The sequence below is a fragment of the Athene cunicularia genome (assembly GCF_003259725.1).
Source record: "Athene cunicularia isolate RWA chromosome Z unlocalized genomic scaffold, athCun1 chrZ_part1, whole genome shotgun sequence".
In the NCBI taxonomy this organism is placed as follows: domain Eukaryota; kingdom Metazoa; phylum Chordata; class Aves; order Strigiformes; family Strigidae; genus Athene; species Athene cunicularia.
In genome coordinates, this window is record NW_020799142.1 from 27,701,940 (window position 1) to 27,709,929 (window position 7,990).

Below are 7,990 nucleotides of genomic sequence, written 5' to 3' on the forward strand. Positions count from 1 at the left end.
GGGCAGAGGGGAGGAGAAAAGGCAATGTTAGAGCAGGAACAAACTGCTGTAAACTGATCTTGAGTTGAGTGAGCAGCCTAGATCTAGTTTTCCAATCTTTTTGTGATGATGGATGGCAACAGCCTCATCTCAAAAAGAGAAAGACCGAAGAAGGAACATTTTCTGAATATGGCTCAGAATCAGCACTGGAAATTATTACAGAGATAACAGCAGCTGCATGGGTTCAACAGCAGGTCCCTGCAAGTCCTGTGTGGATAGTACTTTTAGTCTAGGTGTGCAAAGATAAGATGGCCCACAGACCAAGGGACCAGTGTGTCAGTACTGAAAATATTGTGATCAGAGATGGTCAAAATCGTCGGAGTTAAAATTTTCCAGTGACTTTTCTATTGACATTTATGTCAGATATTGGAAGATTTTGAATGTACCAATTTCCCTTCAACACTCCTTCCTTCCAACTTTTCTTGGTTCCCTCCCCCTAAAAAAATCATATCAGAAAGAAAAAGGATGAATATTTAATGAAAATTTGCTGCCAGTTCTCTGCTCTATTCCCAACAGACGAGTCATTACAGGACACCAAGCTCCGTCATCCTTATCTGAGCCTCATCCTCACTCCACAGATTGCTTTGGGTTCATTTCATACTTGGTCTGGGTCACTAAAAAGATGTTCTAAGTTCCTGAGTTGAACGAAAACTTTTCCTGCATCTTTGAAAAGTTACTTGATGGAATGTGCCTGAGGGAAGGATATGAAAACCTCAAGAGTCTGAGTTGTGGAGGCAGGTTTTCCTGCATGGAGATAAATCCTTGAGCCAAAGGAGGTTAGACAATGGACTGAAATTAGTTAATAAGTTTGTTGGCTCAACTTTCGGCTGGAAGGCAGGAGGGATTTGTGATACAAGGAGTCTGGAAAGAGATTGTCCTGAAACACAGTCCTAGATATGGATGCCTTGACTCCAGACCAAGGAGTTTTAAGGGGATGAAGGAGTGTCAGGGGCTTATTTCAAGCAAAAGGTCCACATAAAGGTATCAGAAGCATGTTCATGAGAGAAGGACCTCAGTGAGGAGCTTAAAGATAAAGCAAAGTGGAAGATTTACTAGTAAAGGCAAGCAAGATGCCTCTCTCAACTCTGCTCGTGGCTCAGACCTTTCCAGGTCCACCCATCTCTGCTGCTTTTGCTGCTCTCTCAGGGAGGGAAAATAAAACAAGTCATCAACCCCAGAGATAGCAGCCTCCTGGGCAAATTGCCAGTTGTTTAATATTGTTGCTAATGATCTACAAGCAGAAGTAAACAGCATGTTAATGAAATGAGTGGAGGAGGCTAAACTGTGAAAGCTTCAAGAGCTGGTTTAGAGAGAAAATAAAATACAAAGATTTGGGGAGGGCAGAAACGCACCAGGTGAATCAGGACAGAATGCATTTGGGGATGGTTCAAGGGGGTATTGATGGTTGAAGGGATGAGGAGAAGGGGGGTAAAATAATGTCATGTGTTTAGACTGCAGTGAGTGGCTGGCGAAGGCCCATCAGTAGGAATGAAGAGACTCTCTCTTGGTAGAGACCAGATGTGGAGGTTGCTCGTGATAAGTGTAGCCCAGCCTGTTGTCTTCTCTCCTCTTCATTGTGACTGACCATAAATTTACCTCTGGCTCATGGGAAGGAACCTGAACCTGAGCAGTACATAGCATTGTTCTAGCCTGGCGAGGAAAGCCTTTTGTTACAGATTCTGCAGCAACATAAATCACTGCCCAAAGCTCTTTTTGACAGTGACTAATCAAAAGGAAATGTACTTGCCCGACATCATCACCTGGCATTGAATGAAGAACTCTTGAGTCTGGCTCAGTGAAGCTAGATGTGAAGACAGCAACTTTTCTATCAAAATAGCAGATCTGGGACTAGCTGGGTTTATAGGTCCTGCTTGTCCTGAGTATATGTAGTGGGAGATGGAAACTTTTATTGGTACCACTACACTAAGCCAGCAGTGGGATGGGTCTGTTAGCATCCAGTCCTTGTATGGCCTGCAGAGAGGGAGAAGTAATTTTGGATAAATACTCCCCCAAATATTTAATTTCTCTTGGTTTGGTGGGTTTTTTTGGTGTGTGGTTTTTTGGTTTTTTTATTTTTGGGGGGGGTTGGGGTGTGTGTTGTGGGTTTTTTTTTTCCCCTTCCTTCCTTCATTTGAAATTCATTGGCTCTAATTGCAGAGGTAGTCAAACTTTGGCTGCATCTGAACTGCAGGTCTTCGAGGGGACTTGCACGCTAGACAGTGAGATGAATGATTTATTATATTATTATTTATTCATTTAAATTCATGAATGCTTATCCAAATCCAAAATTGCCCAATTTCATCCAGATCTGAATTTATAGATTTTCAGGCCAGATGGGACTGTTCTGATCAGCAGCCTGACCTCTGGCATCGTGGAGGCCAGAGAATGCCACCCAGCAATTCCCGCAGTGGGAGGAAGTTTTACTGCTATGTAAATCAGCATTATCAAACCCAGTGACTTGTCTGAAATGGTCTCTAGTGGAATCTGTGAAATTGCCGGGTGGTTTGCAGCATTGCTTCCATGTACGTGGCTGTGCATCACAGAAAATGCAGCTCCAGCTCTCCTCCTCTGTCTGGAAGACAACTGTGGAGAGGGCTGCCACCAGCAGGTAAGAGCCAGAGGATCAGCCACCCTTCCCTACAGCTGTGGGATCCAGGCTGCTTCTTATATAAATGCTTTGACAGGAAAATAGATGAATCTAATATAAGCTCCTATAGCACTAATGTGAAAAAATGTTGCTTTGGTTGCAGAAACTGTTCAGGAGCCCATGGGAAGTGAACTCCCCAAGCCAAGGTGAGTCCTGCTAAAACAAGCTTGGTGGCTGGTTGCTCATGGGAAGTCTGTGTGGACATCTGATTTGAGGACAGGTAACTGTGGACTTTACTGTTCCCATTTCCTCCACCTCTTCAGGAAAATCCTCTTCATGTTCCTGACTTGTTTCACTGCCTGTACTGAAGTCCCTGAACAGTGACACACCACTGAAACCTCAAATGGCAGTTAGCAATTTCTGTGAGTTGCCGGGGTTTTGAAGTTTAGGGTTTGGTGTGTGTTTGGTGAAGTTTAAGGTTTGGTGTTTGTTTGGTGAGGAAGTTGGAAAGTGTCAGAGGAAACCAGTGAGCAGTTAATGGCAGAAGAACTTAATAGCAGGCAAGCGCAGAATGGGATCCAGCCTGCCCTAAAGAGGGGGATAAGCACCTTCTCTCCCTAAAGCTCATTAAACTGTGCCTGTGCATACCTGAAGGAAGGTTTAGAAATCAGGAAATTACCTTTAGCAGCAAAGACAAGATAAAGGAAACCCCAGAGAGATTATCTCATTCTGTTTCCAAAGACTTTGTTCTTTTGCCGTAAAGCAGATACTTGGAAGAATTTCCCCCCTCTCGAGCCACTGAAACATTGATTCCCTTCTCCTTTCTGTAAAAGGGTCTGGGATGAGTTCATGTCTGCTCACCTTTAGTGCCACCCACAGGTCCTGCAGTCCTGGACAGCAAGTGCAGGATGTGGTAGACAGGAGGATTGAGCAAGCAGACTTGTTCTGCACTCAGGCACTGCTCCCATGCTGCCAGCACCCCGGTTTGTTTGGCTTTCAGTGAGAGGGAGCCCAAAGCTGGAGAGCTGGGTTTGCACACCAAGGACAGCACTTGTAAAAAGACCATGTTTGTCCTCACAAGTCCATCGGTTTTTTACCCATCTATCCAACTTGTATTCTTATAAATCATAAAGAGGAAAGAGATCTGTGCTACCATGATACTGATTTGTAGGTGGTTCTTATATCTCCAGCTTGGATAAGATTTGTTATCTGCCAAATGACAATAATGATTTTGATTGATTGTTATCCACAGTTTTCTGATGGCTTGGTGGGCCGAGCAAGAAAGACATGCCAGTCTTGCAAAATGAAGTATTGTTTTGAATATTTTAACACACATGAAATGATGGAAAGAAAAGGGACCCAAGTGGTTTTCACTGCAGTTGTATCTCCTGTGGCCCTTCAAAGAAACCCCAAAGACTTCGTACCCTCCTTAACTTGCAGAAATTCAAAGATCACCTTATCCAGGATCAAAGGACAGAAACATTTCAACGGTACACAGCAGCAATTAAAGATTAGAAGCATTGTAGCTTTGTTTTGCATTTCAGGTTGGTGGAATTGAAAGGAGGAGGATGCAGTCGTCGTCTGGATGGGATCCAGTACTCTGAGTCTGCATCTATACCTGTAAATTAACTGTAGCTGGGTCTTCTCTCTTGTGCAAAAGCCAGCTGGCATGGGATATCCTGCATCTGTACTATTAAATTCTCTCACCCTCCAAAAAAGTGGGGTTGCATCCAAATTGCCTACTGAGAATGGGCACTAGTCTGTGCTAATTCCAAGGCTGTGTCTCAACATCATTTGGGAAAATGCTAGTTAGATTGTGCCAAAAACATGCCAGGTACTATTTTAACAATTTACAATACAGAAGATCAAGTTCTAACATCCAGGGACATTTTTGCAACTGTTCATACTGGTGGTGGAGATGTAGCTCGGGAGTTTGTGTTACAGGTCTAGCTAGAATACCTCCAGGTTCTTTGTGAGTACTGCTGATCAGTTTCTTGTTCTCAGATCCCCTCTGAAGGTCAGTGCACTGCTGCGATTCTTCCCATTACCCATCACCAACAGGCTTCCTCTAATCTCCTGGTGGCAGCTGCACATATGGTTTTGCCATGGTGTGGGCAAAGCAGAGGCAAAAAGGGGCTCAGGAGAGAACATGCCATTGCAAAGTACTTCACAATATCATTGAGGCCATGGAAGTCGTCAGAAGCTGGTCATTCGGGTCTGCAGTGTCTTTCCAGGTGGATTTATGGAGCGCCCTGGAGAGTGCTGACTAATCCTAGGGCAGCGGGGTTGCTCTGTGGTTAACTGCACAAAGGATATGAAACAGAAACTTGCACAGGCTGTGGGCAAAGTTCATACCATAAAGCTGTTCTTTGTACAGATTTGGTTTTTCCACTTTATGTGTTATCTCAGAAGTCTCCCATCGAGGAGTGTTTCCTGTGTTATAGGGAAACATGGCATTATGGTGCAGAATCTGGACTGCAGTGTGCTGTAAGCTAATGACATCTTCGTGGTCCAAAGCTGGGGTGAAATGAGGGAAGGGCCACTGTGAAAGCTGTGATGGTGGCTGTTAGAGGCTTTTTGGGAAGGAGCAGGGGCTGAGCCGACCCCTAGCATCCTCCCTGACATTCCCGCACCCTGTAATGACAGCCAAGACGACTTTCTGCTAATGCAAATGTTCACAGCTGTATTCTGGATGTTGCTGAGTGGATAATGGCTGATGAGGTTGCCTGTAGACAGTCACTCCACTACCAGTGTGTAATTAATTGCTATGTAAAGTGCTCTGAGATGCGCTGCTGCTGAAACGCTGGATGTATAAATGCCATCCCTACACAAAAGGGAACAACATGCAAATTCTCTCAATATATTTTTAAATAGGAGCATTTTTCATCTGTTTGCTCTTTTGTAAAATTTATTAGGCCCCCTCCTGGGAACTGGAAGGCAGCAAGGGCAGTGCACATGGATGAGCTGGCTTCCAGGGGCTCTTACTGTTTGTGCTGCTTGGCCCCAGACCCTGGGGGGTCATCTGTTTTCCTTCTCCTATTCTCTTAACTTCTGTTTAAATTTTGTTTCCCCTTTCACTTGCTTGCTCACATGGTGAGCTGCTGCCTGCCTGCCTGCCTGCCTGCCTGGGGAGGGCATCAGGGAAGAAGAATAGTTTTTTTGCAAAGGGCAGAAGCTTGTAGGTGCTCCAGTCCCTGTTTTCTTGTGAACCAGAGAAGTTCCTTGTCCCACTTTTAAAGGAAATGTGTTGTCCTAACTGGACGCAACCCAAATAGGGGTGATTTCAAGCCAACTGGAGCTGGAAAGGCAGTGGGGTTGGGTGGCGACCATGGCTTCAAAGGACAAAGCCCTGCTTGTCACAAGGTGATTGACAAGTCTCAACAAGGTGGCCTGAATGGAAGGCTGTCAAATCTTGAGTGCTAGAGATTACATGAAGAAGGCAGGATGACTCACTGCTTCCCATACTACTGAGAGGAGAAGACATCCAGCAAAAATATCACACAAGTTTAAGATAAAAGGTAGGAAGTAGCTGTCCTCAGGGCATACAATCCTGTTAGAGAATTTATCACGACAGTGAACAACTAAAGTGCAAAAAACTTGAGGAGAAGTAGACTAATTCAGGTCCAATGCTGGCCATAGGACACAACGGTTTGGTCACTACCACTGCTGCAAGAACTCCTAAACCTCCAGCTGTCAGAAGCTGGGATAATACCTGGGGAGTGGGTGGGTGTGTTGCAGTTTTTGCAGTCATATCCTAGGTGTCTGCTGCTGTTAATGGATAGAAAAAGGACATAGAGACTATATGCACTGGAAATCTATGGGGGTTTTATGTGCTAATATTTAATACATTAAATAATGGGTAGTTGACAGATCTTGGACAGAAATTGTGAGCAGGAATTATGTTTAATGAGCACTTCTCTGTGTCATTCCTGAGAAGGCAGTCATAGCTTAGATACAATTTAATGTTTCCATCAATGGTCTCAAGATAAATAAAAACAGTGCTGCTGGCTGAAATACGCAGATAACCTAAAGTTTGGAGGAGTGCTTAATATGGCTTAGGAATGTGTGGAAAGGCCTCTCGGTCCATCAGTAATCTAGACATGTAAAGCACCCTTTTTCACGGCATTAAATTGGGAGACAGGACAGGAATCAGGAGGACAGGCTGAAACTGTGGGGCGGTGAATAGCAGAGCCACAGAACAGCTGAAGTTAGAAGGCATCTCTGGAGATAGTACTCCAACCCCGTCTGTTCAGAATAGAATCATAGAGTCATAAAATACCAGGTTGGAAGGATTATCTGGTCCAACCTCTCTGGCAAAAGCACAGTCTAGACAAGATGGCCCAGCACCATGTCCAAATGAATCTTAGAAGGGTCCAGTGTTGGGGAACCCACCACTTCCCTGAGGGCATTATTCCAGTGGCTGATTGTTCTCACTGTGAAAAATTTTCCTCTTGTGTCCAATCAGAATGTCCCTAGGACTTACTTGTACCCATTACCCCTTGTCTTTTCCATGTGATTCCTTGTAAAAAGGACGTCTCCATCTTCTTTGTAGCCACCCTTTAGTTGCTGGAACGTGGTGATAAGGTCCCCTAAGCCTCCTCTTCTCAAGGCTGAACAAATCCAACTCTCTCAGCCTTTCCTCATGTGGCAGGATTCTTAGTCCCTTGATCATCGGTGGCCCTTCTCTGGACCCTCTCCAGCCTGTCCACATCTTTTTTTTGCACAGTGGGGATGAAAACTAAACACAGTATTTACTGTACGGCCTGACAAGCACTGAGCAGAGTGGGGTAATGACTTCTTTATCTCTGCTGGTGATGCCCTTTGCCGCTGCAGCACACTCTTCATTGATGTCGAGCTTGTTGTCCACCAGAACACCAAAGTCCCTTTCCACAGAGCTGCTCCCCAGCCATGTAGAACCCAGAGCAGGTTGCTCAGAACCATGTCTGGTTGTGTTCTTATTATTTCCAAGGATGGAGACTTCACAATCTCTCTGGGCAACTTGTTGCAGTGTTTTAGCACCCTCATAGTAACAAAGCTTTGTCTTACATTTTAATGGAATTTCCTGTATTTCAGTTTTTTCTTGTCCTTTCACTGTTACCACTGATGAGAGTCTAGAACTGCCTTCTTTACTTGCCCCACCAGATATTTGTACATATTGATAAGGTTGATAAGATCCCCTTGAGCCTTCCTTTCAACACACTGACCAGTCGCAGCTCTCAGTCTTTTCTCATATGTCAGATGCTCCAGTTTATTCATTGTCTTTGTGGCCCTTTGCTGGACTTGCTTCAATATGTCTTGTACTGTCTTGTGCTGGGGAGCCCAGAAGGGGACAGAGCACTCCACATGTGTCTCACCAATGCTGAA